The sequence below is a fragment of the Periplaneta americana genome, chromosome 2, assembly GCF_040183065.1.
Source record: "Periplaneta americana isolate PAMFEO1 chromosome 2, P.americana_PAMFEO1_priV1, whole genome shotgun sequence".
Classification (NCBI taxonomy): domain Eukaryota; kingdom Metazoa; phylum Arthropoda; class Insecta; order Blattodea; family Blattidae; genus Periplaneta; species Periplaneta americana.
Genome location: NC_091118.1, coordinates 14,363,930 through 14,385,068, shown reverse-complemented (window position 1 = coordinate 14,385,068; position 21,139 = coordinate 14,363,930). Strand labels below are relative to the sequence as shown.

The following is a 21,139-nucleotide window of genomic DNA, read 5'->3' as shown; positions in this document are numbered from 1 at the left end:
CATTAAAGGGCTGCTACCAGGTGTATAATTACTACATTTCGGCATGGTCGAGCATAAAAATATTTACAGTCCTTGTTATAACAGAAGATATATCTTATAGGACTACGATATAAAACTAGCAGTTACCACTTCAGGAGCACATTGCTGGACTCTAGAAACGTTGGATGTGAGTAGCCCACTGTCAAGAGAAACTGAGAAAACCAGAACACTACCCACGATGAACCTGACGTGTATTAAAGAAAAATCTACGAACAAAAAGATAAAAATCACACATTCTCCAACGATTTACACAGCAATGTAAGTTTCCTTAGAAAACAATGATTCTCCAAGGTATTTCACAACTAATGCAAAAAACACGAAATTGATCTGAAAATAAGATCAAATTAATGTCCAACAGTCATTAATAAACAAACACGATACAATACGATAACCTTGATTATGACAATTCATCGCAAACATTCCGATAGCTCTGTGCTAGCGTGCTTGCATGGAGACTACAAAGTTCAGGGTTCGCATACTGTTCAGGAAAGTTTTTTTATTAATTATGCAGGTTAATTTCGTTTAATAGGGATTAAGTTACAGGAGAATGGAGAAAGTTACACAACACAGAACTGCACGCATTGTATTCTTCACCTGACATAATTAGGAACATTAAATCCAGACGTTTGAGATGGGCAGGGCATGCAGCACGTATGGGCGAATCCAGAAATGCATATAGAGTGTTAGTTGGGAGGCCGGAGGGGAAAAAAATCTTTGGGAAGGCCGAGACGTAGACCGGAGGATAATATTAAAATGGATTTGAGGGAGGTGGGATATGATGATAGAGACTGGATTAATCTTGCTCAGGATAGGGACCGATGGCGGGCTTATGTCTGGGCGGCAATGAACCTGCGGGTTCCTTAAAAGCTATTTGTAAGTAAGTAAATTTCGTTTAATAATATCATTCCATTTTACTGCACGATTTATATAAATATTCATCTACTGTTAAGAATAGCTCAATATTTTTATGAAATCTTTTCAAATGCGTTTTGGGTTACAAGAATCTATGTAAAATGAACTGTACTTAATTCATAAGATTATATTTTTGAAGTTTCGACAGAATGGTTTTATTTTCATTATATTCAGATATTATATTTTTAACACTAAGTCTTTGAAATTATACAAATTTAGGAATAAAAACAGTAATTCGAAGAGCTCAAATCTTTAATTTTCTTTCTAACCGGTTATTTAACGACGCTGTATCAACTACTGGGTCATTTAATTCGATGAAGTTGGTGACAGCGAGATGAGGCAGAGGATTCGCCATAGATTACCTGACATTCGCCTTACAGCTGGGGAAAAACCTCGGAAAAACTCCAACCAGGTAATCAGCCCAAAGGAGAACCGAACTTAACTCCAGATCAGCCAGCAAACGCGCTACCGCCTGAGCTATGCCGGTGGCTACTTGAATTTGCTATTCCTTTAGTGAATACGAAGTTAATCTTAATTCACTAGCATAGCCTACAATGGAGCGTGACACTTTAGTGTAAAAAGGGAATCAGAGAGACAATCCAGTAGTTAGCACACGAGTCCAATCGCCAATTTTTCTCCCCCCCTCCCGTAGCCCAAGGCCAGGATGTCCATTGTCCAGCAGATTGCTCTCGCGTGGGAACAACTCCACTCCCTCTTTACCATCAGAACTGCTTTCCGAGAAGTGCGTCGTTAAACGTGCCCCATCTACAAAAACGCGGGTGCAATTAATCAACACCTCTACCTTGACAGTGTAACAAAGGTGGCCTATTAAAACAGAGCAACACACCAACGTGAGGCATTACAATTTAATTTTACCATTCCGAAGGTTGGCCTAGCCTTTGGGTAATCTACGTACAGCTATTTGGATATTCCACCAGCAATACAAAACTAATCCCACACCTCCTGAATAATGAACTATAGATTTAGATTTTTAGATTTATTTATTTAACCTGGTAGAGATAAGGCCGTCAGGCCTTCTCTGCCCCTCTACCAGGGGATTACAACTATAACATGAACAATAAGATTACAATTAATATTAAATTTACAATTACAATTACAATAAAAATTAAAGTACGACAAGAATACCTGATTAATGAAAGCTAGACATTTTATCATAGAAGTTAAGAACAAAGAATATTTTTGTATTTACTGAATTACAAATTAAACCTACAATAACAAAATTCTATAGTGATGAAATTACCGGATATTGAGATATTTTGTGGTAGATTAAAATAACTATTTACAAGAAACCATGTCTGAACGAGTCTCAATTACTGACCAAGTGCCTAGTAAGTTTGCGTTTGAATTGAATTTTATTTCGACAGTCCCTGATGCTAGCAGGTAACGAATTCCAGAGTCTTGGCAGGGCTATTGTGAAAGAGGATGAGTATGAGGAGGTGCGATGGGATGGTATTGTTAGTATTGTTTCATGGCGAGAGCGTGTGTTCAGATTGTGGTGGGAAGAAAGGTAAGTGAAGCGAGACGACAGATACGAAGGAATAGAAGAGTTCAAGATTTCGAAGAGAAAGAGAAGTGAATGTAAATTTCTTTTCTTATCTAGTTTAAGCCAACCTATTGCTTCCAGGGATGGGGTAATATGATCATATTTACGAACATTGCGTACAAAACGTACACACAAATTATGAGCACGTTCAAGTTTCATTTTGTTGTCGCTGGAAAGGTCAGTCAGTAAAATGTCAGCATAGTCGAAATAGGGAAATGCAAGTGTCTGCACAAGGGACTTTTTTTAAGCAAGAGGGAAGATGAACATTTATCCTTTTTAGCACATGAATAATAGAATATACTTTTCTGCAGGTTTCTGTGATTTGCACGTCCCAGTTGAGATTATTATCCATGTGAATGCCAAGATTTTTTTACCGAAGAACTGAAAGGGATATGCACTGTACTTACTTTAACGGGGGAAATGTCGAGGTGCTTTACAGCGTCGGTTTGCCGTTTGTGTCCTAATATGATTGCTTGTGTCTTTCCAGGATTGATATTAAGATGGAATTTCTTTGTCCATGTCACAATCGAGTCAATGTCTTCGTTCAATTTATCTATAGCGTCATTTCTATAGTACCTCCCCTATTAAAGAAATCTAGAGACAACGTGACTTCACCTCACCAGCATCAACAAAGAAAATTTACAGCATTCAAAGTTTAAAAAACACTATTGGGTATATATAGCAGACATCCTCCCCTCTTTGTAACGCTTATAAAAGAACAGAAGTAAATCTAAATACTGTAACTAAGCACTGCTTCAAATATGAACACTTTTTATTGCTTATTAATATACTTACACAGTCCAGTCTAAATAACAATTTCACAATTGAATTGAATTTTTCAAGAATATGTATTTATTTAATGTGTATTTATGTATTTGTGCAAGTTAAACTGTAAAATTGTAAATCCAGAAATGCATATAGAATGTTAGTTGGGAGGCCGGAGGGAATAAGACCTTTGGGGAGGCCGATACGTAGATGGGAGGATAATATTAAAATGGATTTGAGCGAGGTGGAATATGATGGTAGAGACGGGATTAATCTTGCTCAGGATAGGGACCGATGGCGGGCTTATGTGAGGGCGGCAATGAACCTCCGGGTTCCTTAAAAGCAATTTGTAAGTAAGTAAATTGTAAAAATGAAAATTGTTTCCCTAGTAAATTTAACCTTAAGTTTCAAATCCACTTTATTTCCTATAATTATACTGGTCCTACAGAATATATCTGTTATGGTAACAATGATTATTAGAAGAGAAAAATTCGCTCCGGCGCCAGGGAGTCGAACCTGGGTCCTTAGTTCTACGTATCTAGTGCTCTAAGCACTGAGCTACGCCGAAGTTCAATCCACAGCAATACAAAGGAAAAAACACTAGAGGAGAGGGATTTGATCCGGTGTTGTGGATTGAACTTCGGCGTAGCTCAGTGGTCAGAGCACTTGGTAGGTAGAACCAAGGACCCGGGTTCGATTCCCGGCGCCGGAGCGAATTTTTTTCCTCTAATAATCACTCTTATAATTATGTTTAACAATAAATGTGTTTGTATAGCTCCCTGAGCATCAGTTTTACTTCTTCAGGGATAATTATGTTTTTAATAAAATTGTACAAGTCATTTACTGGCAATAAACTCAAACTAACATTCACCTTTACGACAATCCTTGCATGCTTCTCGTTACAGATACTCTTCAAAAATGACTTTCATACTCCATCGGCAAGTCTGTCGTGCTATCAAAAAGGAGTGCGTTATATGGCAGTAAACATTTTTAATAGCCTCCATATGGATATTAAAATCAAACTCAAAACATAAGATTAGGGACAAATTAAAGAAGTACCTAATTTATCACGCCTTCTATTCTGTAGGTAATTTACGACATTCAATAACGCTACATGAATAAGCCTATTTCTGTCTTGTATCAAGTATCGATACTAACCCCTTGTGTTGTAGACCTACTAGTGTATTGTAAAACCCTTCTGTATATATCTGTAGCGCTCGGGAAAAGTGGCACAAGTCAAAAATGTTAATTTCACGGGAGACGGAAAAAAACTGTCTTCACACTGGTTTATTATTTTTTATTTTATTAGGTTATTTAAGACGCTGTATCAACATCTCAGGTTATTTAGCGTCTGAATGAGATGAAGGATGTTATGTTTTATTTAACGTCGCTCGCAACTGCAGAGGTTATATCAGCGTCGCCGGATGTGCCGGAATTTTGTCCCGCAGGAGTTCTTTTACATGCCAGTAAATCTACTGACATGAGCCTGTCGCATTTAAGCACACTTAAATGCCATCGACCTGGCCCGGGATCGAACCCGCAACCTTGGGCATAGAAGGCCAGCGCTATACCAACTCGCCAACCGAAGGTGATATTGCCGGTGAAATGAGTCCGGGGTCCAGCACCGAAAGTTACCCAGCATTTGCTCGTATTGGGTTGAGGGAAAACCCCGGAGAAAAAACCTCAACCAGATAACCAGACGCGCTGACCGTTACTCCACATGTGTGGACCACACTGGTTTATGTCCATTTGATTTTCTTCTGTATGAATTATTGTAATGGGAGAAATACTTATGTTCTTTTTCCCAAGCGAGCAGATGTTGCGTAAGTTGTCAATAAATTATTAAAAAATGTTTGTGGAAACTGACTTATGCCACTTTTCCCAAGCATTGCAGATATTTCAACTAGCCTGTGACTATAATTAAGACTTCGTAGTACTATTTACATTTTTTGACATGTTCCATATTCTAGTTATAAAGTGATGTACGAAGACCATGTACAGTAAAGTATATAAATACAGGCCTAATAAAATACGGACATCAGAGCTGAAGTTCAGTCACATCACGTCCTGCGCTGTGGACTGGCCACATGTGACACTGAACTAAGGAATTCATTACTACGGCAACATGGCGGAATAAAGAGATCCGTCCTTGACTGTATCCATCATCTGGTGGATGTTCGTAACGTCATCAGCAAGCGTAGCATTTTCCACTACAATGGGCCCACGAAGTGGAAACTGGGACACACGAAACGAGGGGCTGTTCCATTGCTGTCGATACACCCACACGCGCTCAGAAACATCTGCCAATGGCATGATCAGTCGTCAGCCTTTATGACACCCAGTCACGACAGAGGCTGTTGTTGAAAACAGCTCGATGTATGGGCACTGCTGAAAACGGCTCAATATACCGGAAATTGGGTTAACTATACAACAGAATCCATTACCGACCTTCTATTTTCTGACATTCGATATGGGAGTATATAATTACGTCTCAGTTATAATATTTCATTCTATTCTGTGTTACAGCAATCTACTCAACTGCATGGATAGGGTTTTACACGTCTGGAAGAGCATTGGTCTTACAGACTCGTTGCCATAGAAACAGATGGAGATGATAAGGAGCAGTTTTTTTCTGAACATTTCTCAAATTTTTAGTGACTATTTCGTTTATATGACGTCATTCCATTTTCGACCAATGAAGTGTAATGACATTTTGAATTCCAACCAATCACAGTCACACTTTTCGATAATTTTTGTAGCTAGATTTATCGCTATCAATTTATCGCATGGTCATTCTTTTGTTTAGTCTTTGTCGCCAAATGTTTCCCCGTAAATTGATGATCATGAATACATTAAGATGCAACTACACGGTTAAACTTTTCTTTCAACTTTAAAGCAAGGAATGCAAGATTCATATTTAATATTAATTAATATATTTACGCAGTGAAGACAACGTTCAAAACGGCGCACTATGTAGACACAAAATCTTCATGCATCTTAATTGAACGTACCTTTTAAATTTTATTCTTTCAATATTCTTCTCAGATTGCACGCATACGCGATTGGAATATTGAACTGTGTAGATGCAGCTTTAGTTCCGTTACACAATACAGCGAGAATGCGTTTGTCGAGCTATAAAATATGCTTTCGTGTAGCACTGATTGTAACGGTCGAAATAAGGCACAGCTGACATTGGTCCTGCTCCCACAGTTAACTTAACCTATAATTATTGTAGCCTATAAAATTTGTATTTTGTGAATGAAATTAAACAATAGAAAGTCAGATGATCGAATTTATGTAACATCATCGTATATCAAACCCAAAGACCTTGCATAGTAATAATAAGGTGCTTGATCAAACTGCCTTTCGTATGGCGTAATAAAATTCGTGTTTTAATTAGGCCTATCTACACAGAGATGGCTTCACTGTGTAGCAACATGTCTCGCTGTGAATACATAAGCATTGGTATATACCTGTCCCCACTGTTACTGTTAAATTAAATTATGATTTCAGCAGATAATGAAAATGTATTTATGTTATAATAATAAGAGAAAGTGCAGTACATGTAATTAACATTGTTAAACCTGTATTTCGCTTTTCGCAATTGGCATTACTGAATAATATGAATTTCTTTATTGCAGTAATCGATATTTATCTAAGAGTATTTCAACTTCACAATGTCTGAATAGGTTAAGTATTCGTTAATATACAATTACTAACATTTTGTGATCGAATTTTAGGGATATATTATTTACATTTTTATTTTATTCACGAAATAGTCCTAATAAATGTCACTCGAGGTCTGAGATTTCCCAGATAAATCTCAGACCTCTCGTGACATTACTACAGAAAAATGAATAAAATATACCACTTATGGTTAAACATGTGAAAATGTGACTAATTTCGATATTATTTTTGTATCATGTAATGTCATACGCCACTCATACAGATCATGGCGAAATGATGATAATGATGATGATAATAATGATAATAATAATAATAATAATAATAATAATAATAATAATAATAATAATAATAATAATAATAATAATAATAATAATAATATCCTTTTTAAATTAGCCCCGTTGTTCCTTTAACTCAGTTTTGCACAAAACTCATTCATCAATGGTCTTGTAAGTCATTAAAGCGACTAATAGGAACTTCAAAATAACTTAACGCCCTATTTTTTGCAGCTAACATCTTTAAAATGAATACACTGTATTTCTGTAACGTAATTTGAAAATGTTTTTTTTGTTTTATCGCAAAAATGAAGGCTTTCGCAGAAAAACAGCCAATTTTCGCGAAAATTCGCGTCAAGACTCTCTTCGTTTGCGGCTGTGATGGAGCAGATAAATAGCTTCTGAACGTGACAATGTAACCCCAAAAATTTAGCAGAGCTTACCCATAGCGGAAAAGAAGCAACATTTTCAGCCTGCGGAAAATTTTTACAACCATCAGTAAATTATATTCTTACGACCTTCCGTCTGATCTCCCACGCTAAGCAATTTATAATCCTGCAATAGGCTATTCGTTAACATTCGCGGAAATACCCAAACGTCATATTTATCTTATTCAATCATTAGTCTCGGCTTTGCAGTCTGTAGTGTCCTTCAGATTGTCAAAAGCACATATTTATGATGCATAGACGATAATTTATCAAACAACTGAACTACTGATAAGATATCGAATTAGTCACGTACAATGTAGAGATTTAAATTCCTAGGCGCAGTACTAAAGCGCCTATCTGTGCTAATTTTCATAAGGCCTTGCTGGTTGTAAGCAAACACACGAGTACCACAATGGAATAGTAATATGCGTTACAAGAGCGGTATGTTGACGTTTTCATGGTCGAGGAAAAGATTGAAAAAGCGAAACGTAGTTGAGCTTTTTTAATTTCCGAGAACATGAAAACAAACATACCGCTCGTGTATCGTACATTATTTTGTGCGAAGATCGTTTATTACATACCTGAAAGACGAATTTCTAATTAGTTGCAATGAAATCTCCATGTTGGTTTCTGTTTAATGACGGCAACTTCGGAAAACTTAATATCTTTCTTCAACATTGTTGCTATAAAATGTTTTCTGTGTTTACTATATTCCAGCAGGCCGTGATATAAGTCTGTCTCCCCCCCCCCCAGTCTATAACTGCGAACTTAAAACAAACGGTAAGGTTATGTAATTATTTATTTTTCATTTTAATATTTTAACAATATTATTTATATAACATATTGCAGTAATAACATCCGCATCTGGTCTCTTGTTGATTTTTTTCACGACTTCCTTAATGTTACTTGTATCAGGAATGCAATAAGTTTCGTGGAGTAGTAGACTTTACTTAATTTTTGCAAATATTTAAAAACAATAATTAACATTGCAATTTAGGTGAAATTGCAGTGGTAAGTTTCCAATTTATAATTATTACTATATTGAACGTCTCTAAAAATAATATGTTAAAAGCCTAAAGCAGTAAAATGAATGTCGCGCTTAAGCGGTAAGAAGAGGGAAATTGTTATGTGTGTTACGTTGGGAATACTGAATGTGGTATTTCACACTTACCGCGTATTGGTTCTGTGCGGAAAACAAGCAAATACGTACGATCTCGCACAAATGTCCTTTTTCCTATAAATGCTCACATTTATTACTTCAATTCGAACTTACGCATACTCTGAAGCAGATAGATCACTAGGGCAAATGCATAATATAACATCACCTGTCATGTCTGCAAATTAAACAGAGTTAAATTATGGTACAGTTGGCATCCCTGAAATTATTCCAAAATTATTTAAAAGTAAATTCCACGTATTAATGCTATAGTAGACTGTAGAGTAAATACACCCAACAATTGCGATTTAAATCACAACACTTAAAAGTCCACCAGTCAAGACAGATGTTGACGAAAGGCACGCAATAATTTAAACTCGATGCGTTGAACTTCTGCACGTTTCTCGTAAACGTCTCTCTTTCACTTCAATTATCTTACATAATATGCTGTTTTACGTCTCTGTCTTCTGTAGAGAAGGTCACACGGTGATGAACGCTAATTCAGATCGTAAAGTTAAATGAATTGGCTGGAATCTTATTTACGACAAACGGTAACAAGTTAATGGCTCGTATAAAAGAGGTAATCTTTCATATAATTATTACCAGCTTACTACAATAAGGTCGCGTACTGATATTGTACTCTTTTATGTAGAAGTAGACTATAGGCTATCCAGTTACATATCCAATTACCTTCATTTCTCCTGCTTCAATTCTCTTTTTTTATCTTTCGTTTGGACCTAACTTTCGATCCCATGAAACAATGCATGAATTTGCATTATTACTTTATAAAATTTGATTAGGACTCTTTTCAGACTTCACTTCCTAATGCACTACGTATTAAATATATGTAACTTTTCTTCAGTTTCATAAGTTGTGGTTCTAGAAATGCCAGTATTTCAGTTTTATCTGTATATACTTACAGGCTTTTAAGAAACCCGGAGGTTCATTGCCGCCCCCACATAAGCCCGCCATTGGTCCCTATCCTGATCAAGATTAATCCAGTCTCTGCCATCATATCCCACCTCCCTCAAATCCATTTTAATATTATCTTCCCATCTACGTCTCGGCCTCCCCAAAGGTCTTTTCCCCTCTGGCCTCCGAACTAACACTCTATATGCATTTCTGGATTCGCCCATACGTGCTACATGCCCTGCCCATCTCAAACGTCTGGATTTAATCTTCCTAATTATGTCAGGTGAAGAATACAATGCGTGCAGCTGCGTTGTGTAACTTTCTCCATTCTCCTGTAACTTCATCCCTCTTAGCCCTAAATAGTTTCCTAATAACCTTATTCTCAAAGACCCTTAATCTCTGTTCCTCTCTCAAAGTGAGAGGCCAAGTTTCACAGCTATACAGAACAACCGGTAATATAACTGTTTTATAAATTCTAACTTTCAGATTTTTTGACAGCAGACTATCTGTATATACTTATTTGATATCTTTCATGCATTTAGTTACGCATATGAGCAATAAAGAATTGATGAACACGCTTTACCGAGCGCACCTTGTATATAGTACGTGGTATTTCGTTTGTACTATCTGCAGCCACAACTTGATAAGCAGTACAGAGCTTGAACCTTTTTTATGAAGTGGCAACAAGCATCCCTCTTCAATTTCATTATTACCTTAGAGAAAAATAGTTTCAAACATGTCTGTGTGTACAGACTTAAGGTCTGTTCCTTATTTTAATGAGAATTTTAAACTAAAAAAAGTATCCATAAAGTCATAAAATAATACTAAAAGAGAGACTTGCTGAAAAGCTGCTGAGTGAATGAGAAAATGTTTCTAATTTTACGTGGCATTTTATTCTCCTCTATCTAAGGAAGTGAAATAATCCTGTAGAAAAAGGGACGATGGGTAACTTAAATGTATAGAAAACCTATATTACGTTTTGTGATTATTTTGATATTTAGAAATCTTCTCGCTATTCGTGAGCTGCCACAAGGGACAAAGAGTACTTAACCATATAAATGTTTACAAGTTCAGTGAACTATTCATTTTGTTTTGACAATGAAACTCCTACAAGCACATAGCTGCAAATACATTTTATGATTGGTGGAAATATACCTAGTTTTAGAGGCGCAAGTGTTACAAAAAAAAAAAAAAGTAAAGAATGCTAATGAACTTGGTTTCATTTCGAATATAGGTGATGCTTCAGGAGAGCAATTGATCCTTTCAATGCAGCTAAAGTTACAATCGGAATAATAGATGTACGTATTCCAAGCCTCTTAAACACATCTTTCATGAAGAGAGTATCGGTACCTCTTGCTCCATCCAGAAGTCCGATTACTTCAAGTTCTTCTAGCTGGTACTTTTGGAGGTAATATGGAATGGGAGGATTGTAGATTTTTTCCTTATCCACTTCTGCTGGCTGTTCCTCATTAGTTTCGAAACGCACAGTGGGATCAATTATGAATCCAATCTTGTAGATTCCTTGAAAGCTATTATATCTATGCGCCGTGTACTGGCAGTGATGGAGAGACCATGTACTTCTTCAAAGGTGTTGTAATCGGCATCTTTAAGGGAAGTGGCTATTATTGATCGTACTTTGTGGTGTCTAGCGTTTCGCAGACCTTCGCCGTGCGGACAGGATCCCAGGACGTGTGCAAGAGTTTCAACCTCGTTGTGGCAATGCCTACAACGGTTGTCCTGAGATCTCCCCGACACAGCACGTACTGCAGCAACATTTCCAACTATAATGTACAGTTAATTAGAAAATTAAGTTTGAAATTTGAGCAATCTGGCAACATCGCCGCCTCTTTCTTTTCTTAATAGAGATGTAAGAGGTCTGTCTGCCTTAGTGAATTACCTCCCATCTCTCTTCCTGCCTACAGTGTCGCAAGCTGTTCGCATCGGTCATTGGCTTCAAATTAGCAGTTTTCAAATTAAATTTACACGAAATCCGTTCACGCTATTGAAATACGCCGGAAGGATAAATTATTCTATATTAGATTTCCTATTGATATGGGCAAAAATCACGATCCTACTCGCAATAGTTATCGAATAAGACTTTATTAAACATGTGGAAGAAAAAATATTTCCTGAAAAATATTATAAACATTTTTTTGTTACATACAACATGAGCTATTCGCTCTGAAAGTCAGTAGGGTTATTTCACTTCCACCCTGTATTTTTATAATTTATTTCTGCGTCAAACACGATAGTGTCCAAAATTACACGAATGCTCCTTGTTTGTGGAAACTGGTATGAAATTAGAAATCTTGTCTTCGTGAAAGACAGGAATCCTAACATCCGGTGTTAAACAAAGGCTGTCCTTGACAGAACAGATGTTTCAGGAGAGACCATTTGGCAGATCGGCACAATAATGGTTTCATACAAGTTGGGGGGGGAGGGGAGGGGAGGGGGCAAGCAGATTTACCCCGCAGTTGGGTAGAAGATTACAAAACTCAAGCATAAAAATCTGAAGTTTCGTTTCCGAATACTGATCGTATTATACAGGGACATCATTTTATTTTTACTTCAATTTTTATTGTACCTCAGTTTTTGAATGTACTTCACTCCCACCCCTTCTACTAATGAAGTTCAACCGTCCTCCACACAGATCCAAGACCGCATATACAGTCATAGTAGCCTTACGGTCATAGTAAACAGTACGTTCCAAAAATATGTTCGCGTTTACCAGTGACGAAAGAGCTTTCAATATTGAATCATTTTCGCACAGGTACTGTCGTCCATTTGCCTACGTCGTATCCCGGTTTCCCCCATCCGCTTCTATTCGCCAGCTAGTGGTTGGGCTGGTTTAGCTCTTTTCTGAGAACATTAATTTCTGTTAGGAATTGAACGTCTACGTAATATTATACAACAGTTCAAAATAACTTAAATAAAAGGGCCTCGTTAAGTAATTAACTGTCACGTGATTTCCCCCCTTCCTACAACCCTACGACAAAACCACTTGGACGGACAGTAGAAAGTATGTCTGAATAATTTTATCTTTTCGGATCGGGCAGAAGTGAAGAATGAATTTACAGTACGTAAAGTACTCTTTTATAGAGTAGGTACAGAATTATTTCAACATGTGTTACTAGTACGAAGGACAAATCTGGTAATTGGGATTAAGTAAAATAGTCTGTAGTGCGAAAATATGCACATTAGAACTGAAGCCTGTCTCGAAATGAACGGCCACCATTTTAAAAAATGTGTTTAAATATCCATATTATGATTATTTTTCAATTTAACTTCATTCTCTATATTGCACGCTAATGTGCTATAGATAATATAATATACACTGCATAATGAATACGTCCACATGGACAGCTCAGTTCGTGAGTAAAAACACTCATTGTTAATACAGTACTGTATTTTGATTAAACAAAAACCTAATGAAAATTATCAAGCTCAAAAGCGCAATATTTCCTAGTTTACGTAAATGGATGAACTATTGCTTTTCTTCCCTCCTATACTTAGTAAAAAGTGATTTGTTTGTATATTACGCCAGTATCATCGAACTACAATCGTGGAAGGGGGTAGCAAACGGCGTTGATCCAGAGATATAGTCAAGTTAATATTAAAAATGTTAGTAAAAATAAAATGATGTCCCTGTACAAGCCTCAATGCATGTTTAAATGAAAAATATCTGTACTAAAAGCTGAAGTTTTAAAACACGAAACGGAAGAGATTCAAAGGAGTTACGTAAGTGCAAGGAACGCGAGGCAGGTTGTTCGTTGCTGATCTACATCTCGGTGAACATATTATCCACGGCGAGGTCTTTCATTCATGTTTCAAGAGAGCTCCAAAGACTCTTCCCATATCAAAAGTGCGAACTCTGACAGGAAGTGGAGCGGAATGCTGGGAAGACCCAGGGGAGCGCGAGATCGAATCTGAGAGACGGCTGATGAATAGTGGCTCCCCATGTGGGTGGCAGCAGCTGCGGTATTGATCCAGCCTACCCCAACTCGCCCAGCCAGCCCAACCCCCTTCCACCATCCACCAGAAAATTGCACACCACACCATTTCTTTCCTTATGCTGGTGTAATTATAACAGCTTCCATCTTGAATTTCTCCTTACGGAAATGCTCTGAGGAGACTTGCTGATACTGAGGGCCTGGGGGGGAGGCGGTAGCTTTGCAGCAGAATCAAGGTGTTTCATGACTCACAAAATAGAGGGTGCTTCTAACGATTTATCACTCTACCACGCCCATGCGAGGCTGAAGGGAGAAACTGAAACCAGAGGATAATGCCCCGCTCGTGCGAACGTCTTTCTCATTATGCCAAGTATTGTCATGCTGCAGAAATATTTTTCACCGAAATATATTTTGTGCGAGATCGTGCGTATTTGCTTGTTTTCCGCACAGAACCAATACGCGGTAAGTGTGAAATTCCACATTCAGTATTCCCAACGCAACACACATAACAATTTCCCTCTTCTTACCACTTAAGCGCGACATTCATTTTACTGCTTTAGGCTTTTAACACATTATTTTTAGAGACGTTTAACATAGTAATAATTATAAATTGGAAACTTACCACTGCAATTTCACCTAAATTGCACTGTTAATTATTGTTTTTAAATATTTGCAAAAATTAAGTGAACTCTACAACTCCACTAAAGTTACTGCATTTGTAATGCAAGTAACATTAAGGAAGCCGTGAAAAAATCAACAAGATTCCAGACTCATCATAGACTGGGGAAAAAAAGACAGACGTATATCACGGCCTGCTGGAGTATAATAAACACAGAAAACATTTTATAGGAACAATGTTGAAGATAGATATATTTGTTTTCCAAAGTTGCAGTCATTGAACAGAAACCAAGATGGAGATTTCATTGCAACTAATTAGAAATTCCTCTTTCAGGTATGTAATAAACGATCTTCGCACAAAATAATGTACGATACACGAGCGGTATGTTTGTTTTCATGTTCTCGGAAATTAAAAAAGCTCAACTACGTTTCGCTTTTTCAATATTTTCCTCGAACATGAAAACGTAAACATACCGCTCTTGTAACGCATATTACTATTTCAGTGTCTATACACAGCGTTTCTTTCCTAAATTATAAATGGTGCTTGTTATACTCATTATGCATTACTGAATTTATTTCGGAATGATATACAGTACATGGTATATAGCAAACTTAATAAAATAACAGTATATTTGAAAAAAAAAAACTAAAAAAACACATAATGCAGATAATTACATTTAAAATCAAATGTAACAATCTCCTTCATAATTTTTTGCACTAAATACAGCGAACTGACGGATAAAACTGTACTCTTCGTGTTAATAAAATTTTAGGCCTAATACTCCAAGATAAGCTACCCTTAGGAAAGTATGTTTATTGAATAATTATTAGTAATCAAATAGAATATAAAGAAATTTAAGTGTACAGATAATTACGTAAAATCTGAACGGAATATTTCATTACGTCTACAGCAATAATTTTCAACATTTTTAAAGGAATTACAAAAGACTTAAAACATTCAACATAGCTGAAGTTATCACATTATAGATATACAGTACTATTATCGGGAAATATGAAAACAAATAGATAAAATAAGTTAAATATCACTAGAATATAAAAAAACGTAGTGAATACGTGGAAACATGCAATACATCACTTGTCATAACTGTAAGTTTCATAATACTAAGTTTAATCAACATTTTGTGAATATTCCATCCCGATACGCACCACACACGAGACAAAAAAGTAGGCCTATATGATAATTGAAAATAACCTCAAAGATGCAACGTCAACATTGAGAAAGCTGTAAATCCACCCAATCTATCTAAATACCTTCGTTTCTTATGTATCCGACGGATAATATTCTCAGATATTTTAGAGACAATAATTACATAACCAAAATTCGTATATGCAAGATATAGCAAAAGCCTGAAAAACCAAACCCTGTTACTGTTTATTTTTCTGTCCAGATATTGTCAGGAAAACGACACTAGCTTCAAAAGCCCTCTGATGGATATACCCTCAACTAAACGTGACAATATGTAACGGACTGGCATAGGTATGCATGTGTGAATTGTTTGATTAGAATTGTGTTGTATTAAATGTGATATAATTACTTAATTTATGTGTACATTTTTGAAGTTATTCATTCTGTACTTATTCCGACTTTGGCTCTACAGGAGATGGAATCAATTACGAAAGGCCACGGCACGCTTCCTACCCATTCATACAAAACTTAATCAACACACTCCTTAAGTCACGAATCATCTACAATAGATATCTGTCCGGTAAGTAGCACAAACTGGTCTGAAGATAAGTCAGTTATGGGTAACCGCATGAAATACTTGGACAGCCCGGGGGGGGGGGGACATTCTGACATCTTTGTACTTTGGTAGGGTTATCAGAATATATTATGAAAATAGTCTATTTCTTTAATACATTAAAATCGTCACTCATTTGTTGCGGTGCATCACTTTTCATACAGTTCAAACAGGCGAACAGAAACTGAGCTACCGACACATACAAGACAACGTTCAAGCAACAAGACATTCTGAAGAAGAGCCAAGTTTACAGGCCGCCCATGCCATGTGGATGCGTGTACCAGTGGAATGGAGGGGAGGCAACAGGATGGCCATTTCATTGATTGTTAATCTTCCCAACGCAGGATCTACTGCAGCGCGATGGCACCGTACCAAGTAGTGTCAAGGATTCCTTCCAACTTCTCCACTGACATACTTTTTCTTACTAATAGCCGCATTGCGTGATTTAAGGAATTACCAAAATCACGGCCGGGGTCTGCAGATCTTTACTGTGTTACAGGAACAGGGTTTTACACGTTTATGCTTCCGAACAAATTTGAGTAGAATTTGGGAGGCAGAAAATAGGAAAGATTGGAGAATCCTGGGTTTACAATGAAAGACCTGCCCTTGGACAGAACACTTTGTATGTATATGTGTTAATATTCCAGAAAATATTTAATTTGAGTATTATTCATACAACTTACTACATTTAGAACTCCATTAGATTCAATTTTTTTTTATTTAACACTGCCAAATTTACAATCTGTCCACAATAGACAATAAGTAAATATTATAAAAGAATATGACATGAGTGGCGATGTTATCCCATGACAACACTCCAATAAAAAAATAACAATGTTTCAAATAGCTGTAGTAAAATGAATGGAAGGTCAAGAGCATTGGTCCTTTTAAGTCTTCTTATTGTTTGACTATTATCCAGGAAATTTAATGCATGATGATTCAGATGTTGATTTAATCGGTGCAGGTATTTTTTAATGAACTTAGAGATTTCTTCTTTCACAGTTGAAATGTTTACGTTACGGACATACCATGGTGCAGGGACAATGGAACGTAAAGTTTTAGACTGATACTTCTGCAGTATTTCAATGTTTGAGTTGCTACCAGTTCCCCATATTTGAATGCCGTATGTCCAGATTGGTTTTAGTATGACTTCATAACAAGAAGTTTATTTTCTAATGACAGTTTTGATTTAGGTCCCAATAATAATAGAAGACTCAAACTTACTTAACATTTGAACACCAACAACAATTGAAGGTTCAGAAGTAAACGAATGACATTATCTAGTTAGAATTTTCAATAACATGAACACAATATTTTATAGATGAACTTCCCCCCCCCCCAAAGACGTAAAACCAACTATGTCGTAATATTATGGTGTAGGTGATATTGGTGATTGCGAAAATATATTTCGTAGTATAAGGCCGAGGATTTGCCATGGAACCTTTGGGAGAAAGTTAAAAAAAAAAACAACCACCAAGAAACTGACGTACGAGGGATTCGAACAGACGCCAGGTACAATCATGAGTCACGGTTGTGTGTGTGTGTCTAATGCCTACCCACTTCACTTGCGTGATTCGGGTTTCGCATATTACGGATAGATGGCAGGACTGTGACCCATTTTCAATTTGTACACCACTTCAGCGGGACACACTATACATGATATGTATCTAAAGAGTTATGTCATATAGTAGGATGAGTGTATGTGTAAGTGTAGTGTAGGGAATGAGTGACGATGATAAGAGAGAAGGGGAAACCCGGTGCCGGCACGTAGCCTACTCCTGTCCAATAGCACCAAGGGGTTCGCCAGGCTTAACGTCCCCATCCGACGGACGTATCACTATCAACAGTGACATATGCCTTCTCTTTACATGCACTGTGGAGATATTTGGGCTTTAACCCAAGCATATTGATGCACAATCTAATGATTAGAAGTTGTGTACCGCCACCTCTCTCTCCTAGTTCCGAGGAAGACATTTTACATTAACATTTCTGACCCAGCCGAGAAACGAATCCGGATCGGCTAGTCTGGAGGCAGACGCGCTACCACAGAGTTAACTAGGCGGACGAGTCACGGTTATTATATTCCAGAATCTAGCGGTCACACATTTTTAACCCTTAAATTGGTAAAACTTTATTTCTCACACTAGTTTATTAAACCGTGTCGGACTGTAAAGAAAACAACTATCGCAATATCCATATTTTATATGTCGTAGAGTAAGTATTGTGAAAATTTAATTTTCCCACCAATTTTTTTTCTACTGTTCTATTAAAATTATAGCATATAGCCTATAAACCTGTTGTACCTATAGAATACTTTTCGAATTTAAGGGTTAACCTGAAACGTTTATGTGCTCTTAATACAATGAGTCATTAATATTACAGTACGCCTTGGATGACTGAAATTTTATTATGATGTGTTTAAAACTAAGCAGTTTCGAATCCAGCTAGCCGTGATAAAACATAAGGGGAAACAAATGAATGTGATTTTGCAATGAATTCATTGTTATTCGTAAACGTGGGGAATATAGAGACAGAAATAGTTAATTTAATATAGTCTTAATTATAAAGTACTTAACTATTAATTTTCAAATGAATCCAATTTTATTCTCTGTAGTTACATTATTATTATTATTATTATTATTATTATTATTATTATTATTATTATTATTATTATTATTACTGCAAACAACTCACTGGCGTCTTACTGATGTGTGATTTGTGTGAATCGTTTCGACTATAAATTTCATTGTTGTCTGTAGACTAGGCCTCCTAGAATGAAGAAGCGATTATGAAGTAGGTAACGAGAAGGCTCTGGCTTGTTAAATTTAAATGAGGGAATTATGAAGACAGAGAAAAAAAAATTGTATCCAAGGACTGAAAATTTCTGTGTCGTCTGTTGGTAAAACGTACACTACAAACTACTACTGTCCAGATTGAAGTCCAGGCGAGGATGAGATTTTTAATTCTAATAACATTTACAAAATAACTCCGAAAGTCCACTTAAATTTGTATATAATTGTGTTTCGAGAATAAGATGGCCAGAGAATGGTGCTTACCAATTGCATCTTTCTAGTGCCGAGATTAAGAAAGCATGAGGGGGTTCTACCTTCTTGCTCTCTTGAGTCTCAATGACGTGTAAGACAAGACACCTTGATGCTCCACGTGAAAGACTGCTAAAAATATTTTTCTCTGTTTTCACGAGTCATATTATCAGAATAATGTTCAGTGAAAATATTCCGTAAAAAAAGTGACAATATTAGCTTTGTGTTACTGTAAACAGGACGAGAGAGTAATATGACGATAGCCTATGAATTTCCAATTCAATAGTCAAAACAGTGCAAGAGGCAAAAGGGTACAAATGCAGAAACTTTTATGGTCGTGTTACGTCGTCATTGGGCCCTCATTTCAGTTAATGGATTGCCAGCTAGACACCCGACGCCATATTTCCGGTAGTTCGGCAAGCACCGGAATTCCGGCACACCTAGAACTCCTCCCTTCCCTCATATTAGCACACCGTGATACCTAATGTCATGTATCAATTCATTTAAAAAGCAGGATCATGCTCCAGCGGTTTGCCTTCAATTTAGTCATCTGTGGTACATGCGGCAGATTCTCTAATGGCTGATGGCACTAAATCACCCAGTCTAGTCGGTATAAACAGAGATTCTTCCCAAAATGATGTGTGTGCATTGGTTTATATCTTTTTTGGGCTATTTTAGTGAGAAAATACGATATAACCTTATGTATTCATATTACTGGAATATTTAGGTCCCGTTCCTTCTAGTCCTAAGTCGCACAGTGTGCAATTTTCCCGATCTAGGTGGACAAAATTCAAATTTCGACTTCTTTAGTTAAGAGGAATTGCCTCTTTATATGGTGCATTTAGGCAAAATTAACAACTTCTCTCCTATATAACATATTTTTATGCAACTTTCTACAACTAGGCTACAGGTAGAATACAGATGTAATCAGAATTTGTACACAAAAAATATATGCCACCTGTAAGTCCTGTACAAAGTTTTATAAAATCTGTTATGTAGGAGAGAAGTTAATCTTGTGTAAATGCACCCCCTGTAAAGGAGTACTTCCTTTTTATTAACTCTAGGTATCGTTTATACACAAAAAATATATCCTACCTGTAACTTCCGTACAATTTTTCATAAAAATCTGTGAGATAGGAGCGAAGTTACTATTTTTGTCTAAAAACACCCCGTATAAAGGGGTAGTTCCTCTCACACAATCGCAGTCAGAGTTTGTACACAAAGAATATGTGCTATCTATAAGATCTGTACAAAGTTTCATAAAAATTCGTTGGAATGCAGAGAAGTTATGAATTCTGTCCAGCTAGATTTGCGTTATTGCAGACTGTGCGTCGGTCCAAATCAAGACGTCTTTCGACCAGGTGATAAAAACAAAAGCTTGCAATGGAAAACTTTACAAGGGCATCCTATTGGTATTTACATCATTTGTTATTCCTGTACTTCTTTCATAATGTTATTTATGTAAGCATTCTGAAACAAAACCTAAATCAAACAAAACAAAAATGTCACGTGGCTTTCATTGGTGTGACGACACAACCCACTGTACTACTGAAGTATTTTGCGGGGAACAGCTGAAAATTTTCTACGCTTTGTATTTCCGCTCCTGTCCTTGCATATCTCGCTATAGCCTACTTTGTAGGAATTTAATATGGTGTTCTATTGTTCCTGAAAATATGCTTAGGAATAAATTTAATGTCTGGTGTATTGTACTAATATGCAAGAACACGCCCTCCTCTTCTGTACCCAGGACACATTTCGAATTTCATAACTGACTCGTCACTTTCGCGAATGACCGATGTGTCCCAAGGCAGTGCTTCTCAACTTTCTGATGACAAAGCTCGTATTTTCCTCACATTTTAGTGCAACCCCCTGGTCTAATAATTATAAAAAGATTTTTAAATTCATTCTGAACCATATAGTTTGAAGACGACAATCAACATTCAGAGAAGGTATCAGGAGTGTCTACAGAGCACGACAGCTGTTCTAATTGATCCCAACAATGAATGAAAAGAAAACTAATTCTCCTTTCCCCTTT

The 21,139-nt window shown here is 36.8% G+C and overlaps 1 protein-coding gene and 1 non-coding gene across 7 annotated transcripts in view; one reads left to right on the top strand and one right to left on the bottom strand.

Annotated features, from left to right (window-relative positions):
• Positions 1–21,139, bottom strand: part of LOC138713786 (arginine kinase) — a 436,319-nt gene that overhangs the window by 40,009 nt on the left and 375,171 nt on the right. The gene's annotated exons all lie outside the window — the stretch shown is intronic.
• Positions 3,920–3,992, top strand: TRNAT-GGU (transfer RNA threonine (anticodon GGU)). The gene has a single exon. It is a non-coding gene; the product is annotated as a tRNA-Thr (tRNA).